General features: G+C 33.4%; 1 protein-coding gene across 2 annotated transcripts in view; it reads left to right on the top strand.

Moving 5' to 3' along the window:
• The window catches only part of Oamb (Octopamine receptor in mushroom bodies), a 530,847-nt gene that overhangs the window by 157,315 nt on the left and 351,794 nt on the right, over nucleotides 1–21,738 (top strand). For both annotated transcript variants that reach the window (XR_015039436.1, XM_085810703.1), the window contains exon 2: nucleotides 15,853–16,022. The gene's annotated coding sequence lies outside the window, so the exon portion shown is untranslated. The remainder of the gene's footprint in view (nucleotides 1–15,852; nucleotides 16,023–21,738) is intronic.

Here is a 21,738-nt window from a genome sequence, read left to right as displayed (position 1 = left end):
TTTACGAAGTAAAAAGGAAGTATTGTAATCGCGAAAAGTTTCAGGCAGCATATTTCAACGAAATAGCAACGAAATAGAATTTCTTAGCATGCTATTCTGGTGTAGTAATCAGCACACTCGGTGTGTGTTTTGAGAAGTCCGGGGTTCGAGACTCGGTGACGGCATTTCTCATTTTTCATGACTCCTGCTTAAAAAAACTTAATGTCTCTACAGTGACGCCCGAACTAAAAGAGGATGGATGATGATTCTTCACGCATTGCTCATTTTTCATGTCTCCTGCTTCCAAATAATCCTAATGACTACAAGCCATATGTCATACGACTTAGAATACTGGTTGTCTGAGCCGTATTCAGTTCGTTTTCATAAATTTTATTATTTTTATTCGAGACTGTGGAATTTTATTGGAATATCAACAACGACAACACAAAGTATTTGTACTGCACATAATTTTTATTTTTTCATAGATTCTATGATTTATAACCTATTTTTACTGCCTTGTCTGAAGTAAAAAGGAAGTATTGTAATTTCGAAAAATTTTGGGTATCATATTTCAACGAAAATATCCATTTTGACCGCTATCGAAAGCATTTTAACGATGGTTTTGCTCGATATCTGTACATAAGGAAAGAATAAAATACTCTTTCCTTCCAAAAAATTATAAAACTTCTTTAAAATGAATTCTGAAGAGAATTTTTCATGGCGTCTGTACGTACGTATCTAGCATACTTCAAAAACGAGTAGCCTCAGAACGTTGAAATTTTGTATACAGGACTGCTATAACATGTAGATGTGCACCTAGTATTTTAGCTGCAATCGGCAGCACCAAACGTCTCTAAATATATTTATATATATATCCACTCTGTTACCCGGCTCAGTGATCTCAGTTTCCTTCGGATGCAAGGAATTATTATGTGAAACATTGTGCACTTTTTGCTTTAGAAATGATTGAATTATGTTGTTCTTATTTTCCGGTTAAGGTTTTTATGCCTTTAGTAAATCTGCAAGAAATATTTGTACAATTATCAACAATTTAAAATCTAAGACACAATAACACGCCGAATAAATACTAATTCAGAAGTCAAACAACAAAAATCAGCGTTATACCTACAAAATTTTCACAGGACTAGTTTCGATGGTTTTACCGAACCATCATCTTCAGCTGCAAAACCGCAAATGAACAAGATAGGAAATAATGATTAGATAAGATAAGAAAGCCTGGACAAGAATAAGCAAGTGGCGCCATCTGTTGGCGAAACCAGAACTAAAACACAACCTCTCTAAAAGCCGAAGGCAAATTTGGATTGGAATTAGGATCGTTAACTAGAACAGAAAGATTTTTATGAATGTGAAATGCCTCTAGAAAATCCAGTTCTCCAATGGAAGATGTTTTTTGAATAATTTTGGCAGCAGAAAAATTGAAAGTGTGATTTTCGGACCAACAATGTTGAGCAACAGAAGACTTCTGTGTTTCCTTTTTTCTAACATATGCCTCATGTTCTTTGACGCGAAATTTTAAGGCTCTCTTAGTTTGGCCAATGTAAATTAAACCACACTGGCAAGGAATCCTATAAATACCCCAGGAATTCATATCCGGAATGGGGTCCTTGAGTATAGAAGTTGGAATTTTATTGATGGGAGAATAAACAACCCGAAAGTTAAATTTCTGCAAAATATGTGCAACTTTATAGCTAATTGATGGAAAGAAGGGAATGACAACAGAATTTTTATAATCTCCTAAAATAAGAGTGTGGCTTTTAGTGTGTTGAGATGAGAATTTTTTAACTGCTTGATTAATAATGTTGGGTGAAAAGCCCCTGTCAATAGCTATTGCTTTTAAATAATTTAGTTCTTCATCAAGGGCGAATTTGGAGGAGCAAACTTGAAGAGCACGGAAAACATAGGAATAAAATGAAGCTAACTTTTGTTTAGTCGGATGACATGATTTAAAGTGTGGTGGAAGGCAAACCGATGAAGGTTTACGGTAAACTGTAGTACTGAAGTTGGATGTGTTACGTGTGACCAGAATGTCGAGAAACGGAAGAGAATTGCAAGTCTCAAGTTCAAAAGTGAACTGAATAGCAGGATCAATAGAATTCATTGTTGAAAGAACTTTATTTAAATCATCTTTATTACCTTCAAACAGGGTAAAAGTATCGTCTACGTAGCGGAACCATGCCGGAAAGTTTAAAGTTTCAAACAATTTTGATTCATAATAATGCATGTAGATATCAGCCAGGATGGGACTGAGGGGGCTTCCCATGGCTAATCCCTCAGTTTGTTTGTAATATTTATTTTGGAAAACAAAATGTGTTTGTTTCAAACAGAGTTGAGTGAGAGAAATTAGCTCCTCAATTTCGATGCAAGAGAAATGAAATTCGCGAAGTCTGGTTTCTAGACATCTTAATGCACCCTCCACTGGGACAATGGTGAATAATGATTTTACATCAAAAGAAACCATGAGTAAATTACTAGGAGAAATGTTTTTAACCTTTTTTACAAACTCTATTGAATTTTTTATGGTGTAAATATTATTGTCTAATAGAGTGGAAAATCTAGAAACTAAATATTTAGCTAAAGGATACGAGGCAGTACCTAAATTTGATACAATAGGGCGGAAAGGAATACCACTTTTATGAATTTTGGGAAGAGCATATAATCTGGCACAATTCGCAACAGATGGGATAAGCGAATGTTTTAAGTTGCTTGAAATGATTTGCGAAGATTTGATCGCAGTTTTTATTTTGGATAAGTCCGAAGGTGAAGGATCTTTAGGGATCGGATTATATGGTCCTTCGTTTAAGAGTTTAGTGACACCATCGATGTAAGTGTTCTTATCCATGACGACTATCTGGCCACCTTTGTCGGCCTTTGAAATGATAATATCCGGGTTAGAATGAATTTCGCGCATTGTAGCTCTTTCTCTCGCAGTTAGATTTGGTTTTAAAGGTTTATTATTGAATTTCACATTATGAGCGATAAGATGCCTAATCATTTCTTTCTGTGAATCTGAAACTTTACTGAACTTGAAAGCTTTTTCGATAGGAGCCAAAATCTTTGGAATCGAGGGTTTACAGGTTTGTGAGAAGTTAAAATTATATTTTAGAATTCTCTCTTGTTCTTCTGAAAGACTAACATTAGAAATATTAACTATTGGCTTGATGTTTACAATGGGAAGATTTTTTGAACTACTTGAACTGGAAGACTGTAAAAGAAGTTTTTCGAATTTAACTGCAAGGGTGTTTTTATGACGGTTAACTGCATTCTCCGTTCTAGACCAAGACTTTTGTTCAAGGGCAGTGAATTTTGGATATGATTTAGCGAGTTCCAGATGAAGCTTATAGAGTTCATGTTCAATTTTGGACAATTGTTGACGTGTATCCCTTATCACGGACCGAAGTAAGGCAAGCTTGCAATTTAACAGAATTCTTGAAACGCGACTCGAAGGTTTTTGATTAGATTTGATTTGAATAAAATTGGGGATCAATTTTTTACATTTACATTTAAGTAAAAAATCAAGATGATTCAGGAATTTTTGCCGTTTCAGGCGTAATTTAGTGAAACGATTAACGGATGAAGGCATGATAAACAATGCAAAAATCAAACTAAATTAACTGAGCAATAATAAAATACACACAAAACACAGAAAAATCCCTCGCTGAAATGAATAGAAAACAAAACGTTTCTAAGCAAAATACATGAAATCAGACAAGCAAAGCACAATATCCAAATGTACAAAACATAAACATAACTTGAAAATTGCAAAAATGTACTCACCGAAACTCCTACAATCACAAAATGGCGGCCACACCACGTGCAAAAAAGAAAGCAAAATATAAGCCTGTTTGGGGCTTCTATAATTAAGACACAATAACACGCCGAATAAATACTAATTCAGAAGTCAAACAACAAAAATCAGCGTTATACCTACAAAATTTTCACAGGACTAGTTTCGATGGTTTTACCGAACCATCATCTTCAGCTGCAAAACCGCAAATGAACAAGATAGGAAATAATGATTAGATAAGATAAGAAAGCCTGGACAAGAATAAGCAAGTGGCGCCATCTGTTGGCGAAACCAGAACTAAAACACAACCTCTCTAAAAGCCGAAGGCAAATTTGGATTGGAATTAGGATCGTTAACTAGAACAGAAAGATTTTTATGAATGTGAAATGCCTCTAGAAAATCCAGTTCTCCAATGGAAGATGTTTTTTGAATAATTTTGGCAGCAGAAAAATTGAAAGTGTGATTTTCGGACCAACAATGTTGAGCAACAGAAGACTTCTGTGTTTCCTTTTTTCTAACATATGCCTCATGTTCTTTGACGCGAAATTTTAAGGCTCTCTTAGTTTGGCCAATGTAAATTAAACCACACTGGCAAGGAATCCTATAAATACCCCAGGAATTCATATCCGGAATGGGGTCCTTGAGTATAGAAGTTGGAATTTTATTGATGGGAGAATAAACAACCCGAAAGTTAAATTTCTGCAAAATATGTGCAACTTTATAGCTAATTGATGGAAAGAAGGGAATGACAACAGAATTTTTATAATCTCCTAAAATAAGAGTGTGGCTTTTAGTGTGTTGAGATGAGAATTTTTTAACTGCTTGATTAATAATGTTGGGTGAAAAGCCCCTGTCAATAGCTATTGCTTTTAAATAATTTAGTTCTTCATCAAGGGCGAATTTGGAGGAGCAAACTTGAAGAGCACGGAAAACATAGGAATAAAATGAAGCTAACTTTTGTTTAGTCGGATGACATGATTTAAAGTGTGGTGGAAGGCAAACCGATGAAGGTTTACGGTAAACTGTAGTACTGAAGTTGGATGTGTTACGTGTGACCAGAATGTCGAGAAACGGAAGAGAATTGCAAGTCTCAAGTTCAAAAGTGAACTGAATAGCAGGATCAATAGAATTCATTGTTGAAAGAACTTTATTTAAATCATCTTTATTACCTTCAAACAGGGTAAAAGTATCGTCTACGTAGCGGAACCATGCCGGAAAGTTTAAAGTTTCAAACAATTTTGATTCATAATAATGCATGTAGATATCAGCCAGGATGGGACTGAGGGGGCTTCCCATGGCTAATCCCTCAGTTTGTTTGTAATATTTATTTTGGAAAACAAAATGTGTTTGTTTCAAACAGAGTTGAGTGAGAGAAATTAGCTCCTCAATTTCGATGCAAGAGAAATGAAATTCGCGAAGTCTGGTTTCTAGACATCTTAATGCACCCTCCACTGGGACAATGGTGAATAATGATTTTACATCAAAAGAAACCATGAGTAAATTACTAGGAGAAATGTTTTTAACCTTTTTTACAAACTCTATTGAATTTTTTATGGTGTAAATATTATTGTCTAATAGAGTGGAAAATCTAGAAACTAAATATTTAGCTAAAGGATACGAGGCAGTACCTAAATTTGATACAATAGGGCGGAAAGGAATACCACTTTTATGAATTTTGGGAAGAGCATATAATCTGGCACAATTCGCAACAGATGGGATAAGCGAATGTTTTAAGTTGCTTGAAATGATTTGCGAAGATTTGATCGCAGTTTTTATTTTGGATAAGTCCGAAGGTGAAGGATCTTTAGGGATCGGATTATATGGTCCTTCGTTTAAGAGTTTAGTGACACCATCGATGTAAGTGTTCTTATCCATGACGACTATCTGGCCACCTTTGTCGGCCTTTGAAATGATAATATCCGGGTTAGAATGAATTTCGCGCATTGTAGCTCTTTCTCTCGCAGTTAGATTTGGTTTTAAAGGTTTATTATTGAATTTCACATTATGAGCGATAAGATGCCTAATCATTTCTTTCTGTGAATCTGAAACTTTACTGAACTTGAAAGCTTTTTCGATAGGAGCCAAAATCTTTGGAATCGAGGGTTTACAGGTTTGTGAGAAGTTAAAATTATATTTTAGAATTCTCTCTTGTTCTTCTGAAAGACTAACATTAGAAATATTAACTATTGGCTTGATGTTTACAATGGGAAGATTTTTTGAACTACTTGAACTGGAAGACTGTAAAAGAAGTTTTTCGAATTTAACTGCAAGGGTGTTTTTATGACGGTTAACTGTATTCTCCGTTCTAGACCAAGACTTTTGTTCAAGGGCAGTGAATTTTGGATATGATTTAGCGAGTTCCAGATGAAGCTTATAGAGTTCATGTTCAATTTTGGACAATTGTTGACGTGTATCCCTTATCACGGACCGAAGTAAGGCAAGCTTGCAATTTAACAGAATTCTTGAAACGCGACTCGAAGGTTTTTGATTAGATTTGATTTGAATAAAATTGGGGATCAATTTTTTACATTTACATTTAAGTAAAAAATCAAGATGATTCAGGAATTTTTGCCGTTTCAGGCGTAATTTAGTGAAACGATTAACGGATGAAGGCATGATAAACAATGCAAAAATCAAACTAAATTAACTGAGCAATAATAAAATACACACAAAACACAGAAAAATCCCTCGCTGAAATGAATAGAAAACAAAACGTTTCTAAGCAAAATACATGAAATCAGACAAGCAAAGCACAATATCCAAATGTACAAAACATAAACATAACTTGAAAATTGCAAAAATGTACTCACCGAAACTCCTACAATCACAAAATGGCGGCCACACCACGTGCAAAAAAGAAAGCAAAATATAAGCCTGTTTGGGGCTTCTATAATTAAGACACAATAACACGCCGAATAAATACTAATTCAGAAGTCAAACAACAAAAATCAGCGTTATACCTACAAAATTTTCACAGGACTAGTTTCGATGGTTTTACCGAACCATCATCTTCAGCTGCAAAACCGCAAATGAACAAGATAGGAAATAATGATTAGATAAGATAAGAAAGCCTGGACAAGAATAAGCAAGTGGCGCCATCTGTTGGCGAAACCAGAACTAAAACACAACCTCTCTAAAAGCCGAAGGCAAATTTGGATTGGAATTAGGATCGTTAACTAGAACAGAAAGATTTTTATGAATGTGAAATGCCTCTAGAAAATCCAGTTCTCCAATGGAAGATGTTTTTTGAATAATTTTGGCAGCAGAAAAATTGAAAGTGTGATTTTCGGACCAACAATGTTGAGCAACAGAAGACTTCTGTGTTTCCTTTTTTCTAACATATGCCTCATGTTCTTTGACGCGAAATTTTAAGGCTCTCTTAGTTTGGCCAATGTAAATTAAACCACACTGGCAAGGAATCCTATAAATACCCCAGGAATTCATATCCGGAATGGGGTCCTTGAGTATAGAAGTTGGAATTTTATTGATGGGAGAATAAACAACCCGAAAGTTAAATTTCTGCAAAATATGTGCAACTTTATAGCTAATTGATGGAAAGAAGGGAATGACAACAGAATTTTTATAATCTCCTAAAATAAGAGTGTGGCTTTTAGTGTGTTGAGATGAGAATTTTTTAACTGCTTGATTAATAATGTTGGGTGAAAAGCCCCTGTCAATAGCTATTGCTTTTAAATAATTTAGTTCTTCATCAAGGGCGAATTTGGAGGAGCAAACTTGAAGAGCACGGAAAACATAGGAATAAAATGAAGCTAACTTTTGTTTAGTCGGATGACATGATTTAAAGTGTGGTGGAAGGCAAACCGATGAAGGTTTACGGTAAACTGTAGTACTGAAGTTGGATGTGTTACGTGTGACCAGAATGTCGAGAAACGGAAGAGAATTGCAAGTCTCAAGTTCAAAAGTGAACTGAATAGCAGGATCAATAGAATTCATTGTTGAAAGAACTTTATTTAAATCATCTTTATTACCTTCAAACAGGGTAAAAGTATCGTCTACGTAGCGGAACCATGCCGATCCCTAAAGATCCTTCACCTTCGGACTTATCCAAAATAAAAACTGCGATCAAATCTTCGCAAATCATTTCAAGCAACTTAAAACATCCGCTTATCCCATCTGTTGCGAATTGTGCCAGATTATATGCTCTTCCCAAAATTCATAAAAGTGGTATTCCTTTCCGCCCTATTGTATCAAATTTAGGTACTGCCTCGTATCCTTTAGCTAAATATTTAGTTTCTAGATTTTCCACTTTATTAGACAATAATATTTACACCATAAAAAATTCAATAGAGTTTGTAAAAAAGGTTAAAAACATTTCTCCTAGTAATTTACTCATGGTTTCTTTTGATGTAAAATCATTATTCACCAATGTCCCAGTGGAGGGTGCATTAAGATGTCTAGAAACCAGACTTCGCGAATTTCATTTCTCTTGCATCGAAATTGAGGAGCTAATTTCTCTCACTCAACTCTGTTTGAAACAAACACATTTTGTTTTCCAAAATAAATATTACAAACAAACTGAGGGATTAGCCATGGGAAGCCCCCTCAGTCCCATCCTGGCTGATATCTACATGCATTATTATGAATCAAAATTGTTTGAAACTTTAAACTTTCCGGCATGGTTCCGCTACGTAGACGATACTTTTACCCTGTTTGAAGGTAATAAAGATGATTTAAATAAAGTTCTTTCAACAATGAATTCTATTGATCCTGCTATTCAGTTCACTTTTGAACTTGAGACTTGCAATTCTCTTCCGTTTCTCGACATTCTGGTCACACGTAACACATCCAACTTCAGTACTACAGTTTACCGTAAACCTTCATCGGTTTGCCTTCCACCACACTTTAAATCATGTCATCCGACTAAACAAAAGTTAGCTTCATTTTATTCCTATGTTTTCCGTGCTCTTCAAGTTTGCTCCTCCAAATTCGCCCTTGATGAAGAACTAAATTATTTAAAAGCAATAGCTATTGACAGGGGCTTTTCACCCAACATTATTAATCAAGCAGTTAAAAAATTCTCATCTCAACACACTAAAAGCCACACTCTTATTTTAGGAGATTATAAAAATTCTGTTGTCATTCCCTTCTTTCCATCAATTAGCTATAAAGTTGCACATATTTTGCAGAAATTTAACTTTCGGGTTGTTTATTCTCCCATCAATAAAATTCCAACTTCTATACTCAAGGACCCCATTCCGGATATGAATTCCTGGGGTATTTATAGGATTCCTTGCCAGTGTGGTTTAATTTACATTGGCCAAACTAAGAGAGCCTTAAAATTTCGCGTCAAAGAACATGAGGCATATGTTAGAAAAAAGGAAACACAGAAGTCTTCTGTTGCTCAACATTGTTGGTCCGAAAATCACACTTTCAATTTTTCTGCTGCCAAAATTATTCAAAAAACATCTTCCATTGGAGAACTGGATTTTCTAGAGGCATTTCACATTCATAAAAATCTTTCTGTTCTAGTTAACGATCCTAATTCCAATCCAAATTTGCCTTCGGCTTTTAGAGAGGTTGTGTTTTAGTTCTGGTTTCGCCAACAGATGGCGCCACTTGCTTATTCTTGTCCAGGCTTTCTTATCTTATCTAATCATTATTTCCTATCTTGTTCATTTGCGGTTTTGCAGCTGAAGATGATGGTTCGGTAAAACCATCGAAACTAGTCCTGTGAAAATTTTGTAGGTATAACGCTGATTTTTGTTGTTTGACTTCTGAATTAGTATTTATTCGGCGTGTTATTGTGTCTTAATTATAGAAGCCCCAAACAGGCTTATATTTTGCTTTCTTTTTTGCACGTGGTGTGGCCGCCATTTTGTGATTGTAGGAGTTTCGGTGAGTACATTTTTGCAATTTTCAAGTTATGTTTATGTTTTGTACATTTGGATATTGTGCTTTGCTTGTCTGATTTCATGTATTTTGCTTAGAAACGTTTTGTTTTCTATTCATTTCAGCGAGGGATTTTTCTGTGTTTTGTGTGTATTTTATTATTGCTCAGTTAATTTAGTTTGATTTTTGCATTGTTTATCATGCCTTCATCCGTTAATCGTTTCACTAAATTACGCCTGAAACGGCAAAAATTCCTGAATCATCTTGATTTTTTACTTAAATGTAAATGTAAAAAATTGATCCCCAATTTTATTCAAATCAAATCTAATCAAAAACCTTCGAGTCGCGTTTCAAGAATTCTGTTAAATTGCAAGCTTGCCTTACTTCGGTCCGTGATAAGGGATACACGTCAACAATTGTCCAAAATTGAACATGAACTCTATAAGCTTCATCTGGAACTCGCTAAATCATATCCAAAATTCACTGCCCTTGAACAAAAGTCTTGGTCTAGAACGGAGAATGCAGTTAACCGTCATAAAAACACCCTTGCAGTTAAATTCGAAAAACTTCTTTTACAGTCTTCCAGTTCAAGTAGTTCAAAAAATCTTCCCATTGTAAACATCAAGCCAATAGTTAATATTTCTAATGTTAGTCTTTCAGAAGAACAAGAGAGAATTCTAAAATATAATTTTAACTTCTCACAAACCTGTAAACCCTCGATTCCAAAGATTTTGGCTCCTATCGAAAAAGCTTTCAAGTTCAGTAAAGTTTCAGATTCACAGAAAGAAATGATTAGGCATCTTATCGCTCATAATGTGAAATTCAATAATAAACCTTTAAAACCAAATCTAACTGCGAGAGAAAGAGCTACAATGCGCGAAATTCATTCTAACCCGGATATTATCATTTCAAAGGCCGACAAAGGTGGCCAGATAGTCGTCATGGATAAGAACACTTACATCGATGGTGTCACTAAACTCTTAAACGAAGGACCATATAATCCGATCCCTAAAGATCCTTCACCTTCGGACTTATCCAAAATAAAAACTGCGATCAAATCTTCGCAAATCATTTCAAGCAACTTAAAACATTCGCTTATCCCATCTGTTGCGAATTGTGCCAGATTATATGCTCTTCCCAAAATTCATAAAAGTGGTATTCCTTTCCGCCCTATTGTATCAAATTTAGGTACTGCCTCGTATCCTTTAGCTAAATATTTAGTTTCTAGATTTTCCACTCTATTAGACAATAATATTTACACCATAAAAAATTCAATAGAGTTTGTAAAAAAGGTTAAAAACATTTCTCCTAGTAATTTACTCATGGTTTCTTTTGATGTAAAATCATTATTCACCAATGTCCCAGTGGAGGGTGCATTAAGATGTCTAGAAACCAGACTTCGCGAATTTCATTTCTCTTGCATCGAAATTGAGGAGCTAATTTCTCTCACTCAACTCTGTTTGAAACAAACACATTTTGTTTTCCAAAATAAATATTACAAACAAACTGAGGGATTAGCCATGGGAAGCCCCCTCAGTCCCATCCTGGCTGATATCTACATGCATTATTATGAATCAAAATTGTTTGAAACTTTAAACTTTCCGGCATGGTTCCGCTACGTAGACGATACTTTTACCCTGTTTGAAGGTAATAAAGATGATTTAAATAAAGTTCTTTCAACAATGAATTCTATTGATCCTGCTATTCAGTTCACTTTTGAACTTGAGACTTGCAATTCTCTTCCGTTTCTCGACATTCTGGTCACACGTAACACATCCAACTTCAGTACTACAGTTTACCGTAAACCTTCATCGGTTTGCCTTCCACCACACTTTAAATCATGTCATCCGACTAAACAAAAGTTAGCTTCATTTTATTCCTATGTTTTCCGTGCTCTTCAAGTTTGCTCCTCCAAATTCGCCCTTGATGAAGAACTAAATTATTTAAAAGCAATAGCTATTGACAGGGGCTTTTCACCCAACATTATTAATCAAGCAGTTAAAAAATTCTCATCTCAACACACTAAAAGCCACACTCTTATTTTAGGAGATTATAAAAATTCTGTTGTCATTCCCTTCTTTCCATCAATTAGCTATAAAGTTGCACATATTTTGCAGAAATTTAACTTTCGGGTTGTTTATTCTCCCATCAATAAAATTCCAACTTCTATACTCAAGGACCCCATTCCGGATATGAATTCCTGGGGTATTTATAGGATTCCTTGCCAGTGTGGTTTAATTTACATTGGCCAAACTAAGAGAGCCTTAAAATTTCGCGTCAAAGAACATGAGGCATATGTTAGAAAAAAGGAAACACAGAAGTCTTCTGTTGCTCAACATTGTTGGTCCGAAAATCACACTTTCAATTTTTCTGCTGCCAAAATTATTCAAAAAACATCTTCCATTGGAGAACTGGATTTTCTAGAGGCATTTCACATTCATAAAAATCTTTCTGTTCTAGTTAACGATCCTAATTCCAATCCAAATTTGCCTTCGGCTTTTAGAGAGGTTGTGTTTTAGTTCTGGTTTCGCCAACAGATGGCGCCACTTGCTTATTCTTGTCCAGGCTTTCTTATCTTATCTAATCATTATTTCCTATCTTGTTCATTTGCGGTTTTGCAGCTGAAGATGATGGTTCGGTAAAACCATCGAAACTAGTCCTGTGAAAATTTTGTAGGTATAACGCTGATTTTTGTTGTTTGACTTCTGAATTAGAATTTAAAATCTGTTTAAGTGCGGTTAAGCCTAATTTTTAAATAACATGGCGGGCATGTTTGTTTACATTTGAAACAGCAGAACAGTGGATTTGTTGCCAATCTATAGAAACTAATCTTCGCAACAACAAAGATCACGCCTTCATTTATTATTGCGAATTAAATTAAGCTTAATCATTTCTGGAATTTTTTCGAGGAAATAAGTGTTTAAGATTTACTTCGTAATTTTAATATAGATATTTTGAATTTTTATATATTTTTGCCATGTCGCGAAGTGAGAACTGCATTAATGAGAAATTCTAAATTGTCTGTGAAAAACTGTTTCTTTTTTGTTTTGTTTGCTTCATTTCTTTTATGCATCGTTCTAGATTTATTATAGAATTTCAATAGAACATGTGGCAACGATTAGATAATTTTTCAAATGATATAAATTTTGTGCATTCTGAGTTATAATATGAACAAAATATAACACTGTTAAGTGAACCTAGCGCCAGAGTGTTGCTATGTTAAACAAATATAGTGCATTTCAAAGAGCGCATTTATTCTGTTGTGGTTTATGTCCTATCGACGTAGTAGATGATTTCAGTCCCAATAAGTTTAAATAAAATGCAAGAAAAATGCATATAATTTAATATTCCGTACAAGGAAGTCATGGGGTGTACACATCAGATATTTTAATTTCACATTTACGCAACCACAAGTGAAGCGAAATTTTGCTGATTGATGAAGTTACGCAAGCAGAGGATGTAAAATGAATAACCATTGCTATTTTTCTAAGATTATTTCTGCACTTTACATATGCAGTGAAACCTATTAAATTAAAGCAGAAACGAATTTTCTGTAACTTTATTTCATAACATAACTTCAGTTTTCAGTCTTACACTGTAACTTGTATTTTATATTTCTAAGCGAGCGTATACCTACTTTAAATTGTTTCTTAGATCGAATTTGTTCTGTTTTCTCTGATTTTTTAGATACACATCTTCGCTATAAAATCAAAAGCACAGTTACTAAATTATGAAAGAGGACAGTTACGTAAAGAAATTCTGTGTGCCTTATTACTTTATCAAAAGAAAGAAAGAGGGTAAAGAAATGTTCGATTTGTTTTTTTTAACATCTTAAAGGAAATCGCTTCGAGATATTTATTGTTTTCAGTTAGTGGATTTCTCGTTCCGGAAAAATATTAGAAAGTATTGAAATTTGAGCCAAGTATTTGTTGTAAGCTTTGTGAGAAAACAGTTTTAAAAAAATAAATTCAAAACTACGTTTTCCCCTCTACCCCCCAAAAAATAAAAAATAAAAAAACTTTTCTTTATCAAACAAGTGCAGCAATCTCGAAATAAAATTAGTTAATACAATGAAATAACATAATATTTTTAACCAGTTGATCTTTCCCATTTCAACGGTTGCCTTTGGTATAATTTTAAGGTACAAATCTTTAATTTTTGGAAGAAAAATTTTTAACTGATACGCCTAATGTAATTTCTTAACTTAAAATTGATTTAGATGCTGTACTGAAATCTACGAATCAAAATAAAATTTTAATTTATTTTCAATTTCATGATTTTTATAGCTTTACAAATGTTTTCTTAATTATTTTTTGATTTTTAGTAATAAACTCTTTTAGAGATTACAATGTAATCAGAAATTATTGTTTCCTTTTTCTTCTAAATTATGTGACTGAAAAAGTATAAGACTTTGAGTTCAGAAAAAGCATGCAGGCTTAGCAAAGTTTTGCAAGGATGGTTTCATTTCTTCTCAAAAAACTATCATCTGTACTGCATCCAAGGCCATGGCCAACGATTGTGTTTACTACCTTTTCAGCGATAGTGCTTACTAACTGCATGAGGAATTCATGGCTTTTACTGAAATCCTTTTAGCTAAGGAAGCTAAAAAACAACATATTAAGTATTTCTCATTAACGTTTTACGACTCAGATCGGAACCAAAAACCTACAAATGTAATATAAACGACGCCAGATTTAGATGATCAGTTTTATACATGTGTTTCATAACTCAAATTAATGCAGCTGCATTACAACTAGTTTCTGAAGCTCCAATGTATTCGTTGTTATTCCTGTTTCAGAAAATAAAATTACACTGCATATACTTCGTTGTATACTGATATTAACATTCTAGTTTTAAGCATCATTTTTGCTTTTATTCATTACCTGGCACGCTGTAGTAGGTTTTTTAAGGCATCGGGAACACTTGAAACATGCTGGTATGGAAAGTAATGTTAATTATTCTTTCATTGTTGGTACTTTCAAAGTTCCTTGAGGTACTTTCAAAATTTCAGTAGTGAACTGATTTTATGCCACGTGATTGGTAAATGGGCACTTTACTTCGTAAGTAATTTTTATCATTATAATAACTAGAATTGATAATTTCCCAGTATAAATAAATGAGTATAACTCTGGTAGCGTAACGTAATATAAATCCAAAAGGAAGAGAATACTTTATATATGGTTTTCTAACATCAAAATTTAATTAGCTTCCTGAATATACAAAATTATTGAAATAACAGCAGGGCTTTTACTAATAGATATTTAAATTGGAGAAAACGTGCAGTTTACGAAAGATATAAAAATGTTTTCATTTTTTGCAGTTATATCTTCTGCTGGGTTTTAATGAAAAGAATAAATAATGGCAAACTAATTTGTAGCATGCCATTATTAAACCTTAAATACAGATCTTAAGCCTTTTAACTCTGTTTTCACTTACGTTCTTCATTACAAACACACAAAAGAAAAATACTTCAAGTTTTAATTTGCATCGATAAAGATTTAAAAGAATCTGGACAAATCACAATAAAGAATTTTAATTAACGCTTCTTGAATGTATTCCTTAATTAAAGAAGTAAAGGATTCCCAATTAAGCCAATTAAGATACATCAGAACCCGAACAACAAAGTATTTCCGTAAAGGCTTTAGTTTGTATGATTTCATTAGTGTGATCTAGGTTTATAATATATTTTGTATTGTTCAGGAAAGCAAAAGAAAGAAAAAAAAATGTCAAAATTGCATCCCGAAATTTGCATGTTTACAGTTCTCCATTGTCTGTAGCTAAATAAAAAAGGAAATCCTCTGTCGTAATATATCAGGACGTCTTTTCGTTTTCAACAGTAATTTTGTAAGGCATTCCTCTAATCTGCTAAATAATTGTTGCATTTCCTTAGCAGTTATTTCTTTTGCATTTTTAAAGTTGTGTCTGCTTTAATGTCCTGAACTAATGATATTAGCGAGCTTAATGTGGATTTCAGTATCTTATTTTTATTGGGTACAAAAACAGAAGTAAAAAAAGGAATTTTAAGATCAGTTTGTAAGGATTTATTTTTCAGTTTGATAAGAGTAACAGTTTTATTTCAGTTACTATATTTCTCCACTGATTTCTGAGCTGCGCAAATTTTCTGCAGAAGATACAATAGATGTAAACTACCTTCGTATAAAAGAGTGGAAGATGTATTAAATATAACAATTGATTGACTGATTCGTTCTCTATTCCAGGAGCTGACAATGTCTTGCAGCAGCCGCTTGGTGGATTAAAATTTGGAGAGTGAGTTGACCTAATTGATCGGCTCACAGCTGATTGAAACTTCAAATTATAAAGATAATTTCACCCAGTTATATATTTTACTTTCTCACTGCCAGATAGAATAGCTCTACTGAAAGAAAAGGTAAATATTATTTTCGATTCTATAAAATTTCCTAATATATTTGTCTGGAAACATATACGAACTTTGCGATATTCATGAAGCAATTAAATTTCTACTAGCTTAAAATACTAATATAAAACGTAATATAATTATAAACTATATTATTAGAAAAAGGAGAAAAAAGAACGGAGAAAATATTTTCAAGTTATTGCAATTTACGTCATTTAAAACTGTGGCCTGACATTGATATATATCAAGGCCAAAAGACAGCTGTTCCTGAATAAATTCTATCATTAAATTTAATTTTGTTAATGCACAAAAGAACTGCTCTTTACAGACGCTGTTTACGTCAATGCAGTGTTTTTCTCGATTTATGAAACAGTGAGATGTACACAGAAGCTGTGCCTGAGAGATGGCAGTAAAAACAGTTGCAGTGATCTGTAGCATCTCTTCCAGTGCGATTCGCATGGCACTCAACAATGAATACGCACTGTTTTATTGTAAGCACTATTTTGTATTGCATTCAGTTGATCAGGTCTGCACCTCTCACTCAAATAATTAGCTGGTGTCACGTGTTTGCGTATGCTCATCTTACACCGAATTATGTCTGTCTCGTTTTCTAATGATCTCTCCAGTGTTTCTCAACTGGATTTACTCCAAAGCCCGGTAAAATATTTCGGTACGTTTTCGTGGACCGGTAAGTTTAATAATTTGACTCATTGGCACAATTTTTTCACATAAATAAATCATGAAGAGAAACATAATTTTTAAAGCATTTTATCTGTTATAGTTTACATATGTACATTCAACTTACTTAACATTGCATCGAGAATAAAACTACCAAAACTTAACTAAAACTCAAAGAAAATTCCAATATGAATGATATATTTATTTTTTTAATTAATAGATTAGCAAACAAAAAAATGAATCGAAATGTAAACAGTATAGGTAGATACAAAATTACACAAAATAGATACAAAAGTTATTTACCAAATTAAAGGAAATGAAAAATAAGTAATCAGCGATACTCAAGTAATCAGTGACACTCAAGACAGACAGGGGCACACTAACTGGTGTACTAAGTGAACGGCACGGCAATTTATGAAAGGCGATTAGGTACATATTTGCCAGTTTGTTATATTTTTCATCATCCATCATATTGTTTTCTAAACTAGTGAACTATTGTAATGTAGGTGCTGTTGTAATATCGGTTGTCGACCTATGACACTTTGGATTTTAGAAAGATAGCTGGATATTTTGCGAACCGGCAAATATTTCTTCCGGACTGAAACACTGGTTTAAAGTACGTTTTTATGAAATTTTGAAAACACTCTTTGGAGAAAGTTTCATTGTGGCAACCCTCTATATCTATATGCACACTGGTCGAAGATACAGCAACAATAATAATTAACGAGTTTAAATTTGTTATAGTGTCATAATACCCCCAGCTAGAAGGTTTTATACTAGTTTGTAATTTGTATACTTATGCCCGGTTCCTCAATAATTTTTGGAACCAGTGTCTAGCATATCAAGCTACAGGTTCTTTTGATGGTATTACATAGGCACAGTCGAAAGCGAAGTGATCAGCATCGCATTGTGCACTATCAGTGTTCAACATGTTCTCCGTCTAGTTCAACACAGTTACGCCAGTGCTTGACAAACACGTAGATACCAAGCAAAAAGTATCTTACAGACAGTCGTGGTTACACTTATTGCAACACATTCAAACGCCATCATCATCACACAGACTTGTTCTAAGCTTTCATGCTAGAACAAGGTACTCTGAAGAAATGTTTGACTATCAGTCACATACTTGATGCAGAGACCCTTATCAAGTATCAAACTGTCTCTTTTTCATTCCATGCGAAGCATTTTTGCACCCATCTTGCGCACTATTTTGTAGCATCAACTGACGTGATGAGCTGATCCAAAACTAATTATCATTTGCACTAGCATTTGTAATCTTTCTGGCACTTCGTTTGTACTGTCATTTTCTTGTTTGTGATGCATCGGCTTCTGCCATATGGCGTTTCCATGATTGCAGCAACTCCATCATTTCCATGATTGCCGTATGGCGTTTCCATGATATTCCGTAACTACTGGACCTGCGCGAAAAACATTTCCAATTTCCACATTAGTGATCCTTATCTTCAACTTCTCCGTCCATTAAACATTTATGTATGCTTGCGATAGCTTGTGTAAGTTTGACTCCTCTTTTAAAATTTTCTGAAAATTTCCTACTTCATTGCTCATGCTTTCTGTAATGTTAATAAGGCGCCGCCGATTGGTGATTCAAGGTCACTGTTGTACATAATCGCAAAAATTATAATGCGTGTCCTACATTACAGTTTTAAATGTAACTTTTCCAACTATCCTCTTTCACGGCTTAATAATGCATATATCATTTATTGTTCATAACATAGTTCACAGATAATCGGTTCGTTATTGATTTATTTATTAATGTGCGCAATGTTTATACGAAAATAAAGCCACTCTTTGAAATGAAAGTACAGCCTCGAGATAAATGCCCCTTACTTTCTTGATAGAAATCGTTTTCTTCTCAGCAAAGTATTTTTTCATCTCCCCGGATGTAAAAAGAGAGGCTATCATTGACGAAGACTTGACGAAATAGCCTTTAAGTAAAGTTTAAAAGCGAAATAGGAATTCAATGGCCAATTTACGTGTCTGACAACTAAAATCCTCCAATCAGTTATCGTATTATGCATCATTAAAATAAATTGCCATTATACAAGTTTATTTCAACTGAAATGTGCCTTTTTCTATCCGTGCATTACGAGGGTACCGCCCTACTCTGCAACATTGTTTTTTAAATAAAACAATGCTTCTATAATAATTTATTTAACTTTAGTTTTAATGGTTTAGCTTAAGTTTTAGCACTCTGTGGATTTAAATTTTGTAATAAAAAAGGCATTACCAACTCTTTTATTTTATACGTTATTCTTCAAGCATATTAGCATTCTTTGGATTTAAATTTAAATATTGCATTTTGTAATCAAAAGTTTATTACTAAATGATGTATATAAAGAACTTACGAAATTAAGTTAAATTACAATGTCCTTTCTAAAAGGGGCATGAAATTACAGGGCATACATATATTTTCGAAAATACTCGCTTTATAAACTTTAATGTTTGTAATAAAATGCTAAGTTCCGATACTATGTTAGTGTTAGATGCTATTCAAACATTTCGTTGTAAGTGTTAAATTAAATTATTTACTGTTGAATTGTACTAAATATTTCGTAACTTTAAAGCTTCAACAATTTTTATTTTTTGTTTAATGTTTTGTATATCATCTTCAAAACACCGAGTACTCAGAAGCGTATTTTCAAACAGAGTATTTTTCTGTAATTACATTTGAAACTTAGCATCCATATGCAGTTGTGTATAGTAAACTCCCGATTACACAGAAAGATTAACAAAGCTGAGAATTAAATACAATTTGTTCATTGATCACGGACTATAAGTATAAAATAAATATGTTTACGGAAAATAGAAAAGGAAAAAAGATCCGTGGGGCAATATTATAGTCATACAAGATGATGTCATAATATTTAAGACTTCTTTCTATCATCAACAATACATTATTTACTAGTACGTAATCTGTAATATAGAAAATGTCCGCAAAAGTCATTATCCGGTCTCTATTTTTGCAGCCGTTGATCGTAGACATGTAATTCCAATTACCAAAAGGAATTAAATGACGGAAATTTTATGTTTTTCGTGTTTTTAAATTTTAAGTAATCAGTTTTGTAAGAAATGCAAAATCTAAATTTTTATACAATCCCCAGGTCCACATTATATTTAGTGAAATTTTATACTCATTATAAAAAGTGAAAAACAAAAAGTTTGATTTTCGTATAAAAACCTCGACTAAGATACTTAATTTGCGACAAAATATGTGATGTCTGAACGTCATTTTCAACATTTTCGTCATTTGTTTTACTTAAGTAGCAATCAATGATTATTTTGTTTCGATTTAGAAAGGTAACATTTTATAATTTATTATTTTCTTACAGTTGGTATGCCGATTAAATTTTCCCACAAGTAATTTGTGAGTTTTCAAACACTAAAAATTCTAAATTTCTAAATTTCAAACACTAAATTATTCTCAAGCAGTTTTATTCCTTTAGAATCATATACTAATTATAAGAGAAAAATTAATTAAAGTAGAAATATTTTTAATTTTTTATGCAAATAATGTTACAAGTTTGGTATATGATAATACTGAAACTTGCCACCAGTGGTTATGGACTCTTAACTGAGCAGTAAAACCGTTGTCGTTAATTTTTTTCAACAAGAAGCGCTGAATCGATTTAAAAAATGGCGACAAATGTAATTTGTACTGAAAAGAGCTAAATTAAGCTAAAACTGTGAAACATGAATATTGCAAATTAACTGAACAATAAAATCGTCATTATTAACGTTTATCGACAAGCTGCATTTAATCGACTGTAATCGACTTAATGTAATGGGAAATGAGGACAAATAATGTTACCACAAGCTAATTTGAGTCGACTGAAATCGAAAACAACGACATGTAGTGTTTTAATCAGCTACCATTGAGTTGACTAAAGACAAAAATTAAGTTTGAGTGGAAAGGTAAAGCATTTTGCTCTGAAGAAATTTCATCTATCATGTTACTAAAAGCAAGAAAATAGGTGAAACATACCTCACAAAAACTTTCCCTATGTCTTGTTGCCGTTACTGTTTGTTTTAAGGATATCCAGAGGCAAGCGACGAAAGATGTCGGCACAATCACCAGATTGAATGTTTTGCGCATTATTAACAAACTTATCGCTGCTGCTAATGCAAACGGTCTTGACAAGAAAACTACAATTGAAAAAAACGCACTTATTTCCAATCTTGGAGCAGATAGTTTTAATGAACCCAATCTGACATCGAAGATGTAATCTTTGAAATTCATCAAGTACGTAGTCCGTTTCGACACTAATTCTATAAAATTCTGTGAATAAGATCTTCTTTTTGGGGAAAACCTGTGTATTCATAATATGTTTATGATAATTTCCATAAAAATGGATGTCAAAACCCTTTTTCAAAACTAGTAGCTTTATATTTAGTTACGTACAAGTAGAAATATTTCGCAAGTCAGTTTGTGTATGGTCCCCGATTAAGATTTTGGAATAAAATCTAGAGAAGAAATGCTATGACAAGATAGTTGTCTGTAAGATTTTATAAAAGTTAAACACTGCCATTCCACCGTATTTTGGAAGAAGACATGAAATTAGAAATTCTGCTGTCATTTTCTTTAAATTGTACAAAATCTTATTTTTTTTCTTAAACGTATGGTATGAAATAATATTTGTTGCAAAATTATATTAGGGAACAGAGATACAACAAAATTTAATGATTTATCTATGCAAATTTTGTTTCTTTTCCTCTGATCTGTGAGACCCATGAGTTAATCGTGCAAAAGAGAAAATAACAGCCTGTGATTGGTCAATGCTTTGGTGCCTTGGGTACCTTATAGGTAATAATCCGATTTTTAATCTAACTCCGTCCCAATTTTGACGGAGACACAGTCAAACTATATACCGAGAAACGGATTCACAGGATACTATCTCTCTTCTTCAGCGTACAACTTCTCGAGAAGACTTTCAGCTCAATAGAATTTTAAGTCCCCTGTGTCACTTATACACATTTCTAAGCTTGAATACTTTCTTTGTGATAACGAACCTAGGCTTAAAGCTATGGCAGC

Source organism: Stegodyphus dumicola, chromosome 2 (assembly GCF_044657685.1).
Source record: "Stegodyphus dumicola isolate Sdum_Otavi_A_Nest chromosome 2, ASM4465768v1".
Classification (NCBI taxonomy): Eukaryota; Metazoa; Arthropoda; class Arachnida; order Araneae; family Eresidae; genus Stegodyphus; species Stegodyphus dumicola.
The sequence above is the reverse complement of the archived record's forward strand: the minus strand, read 5'-3'. Positions and strand labels throughout refer to the sequence as shown.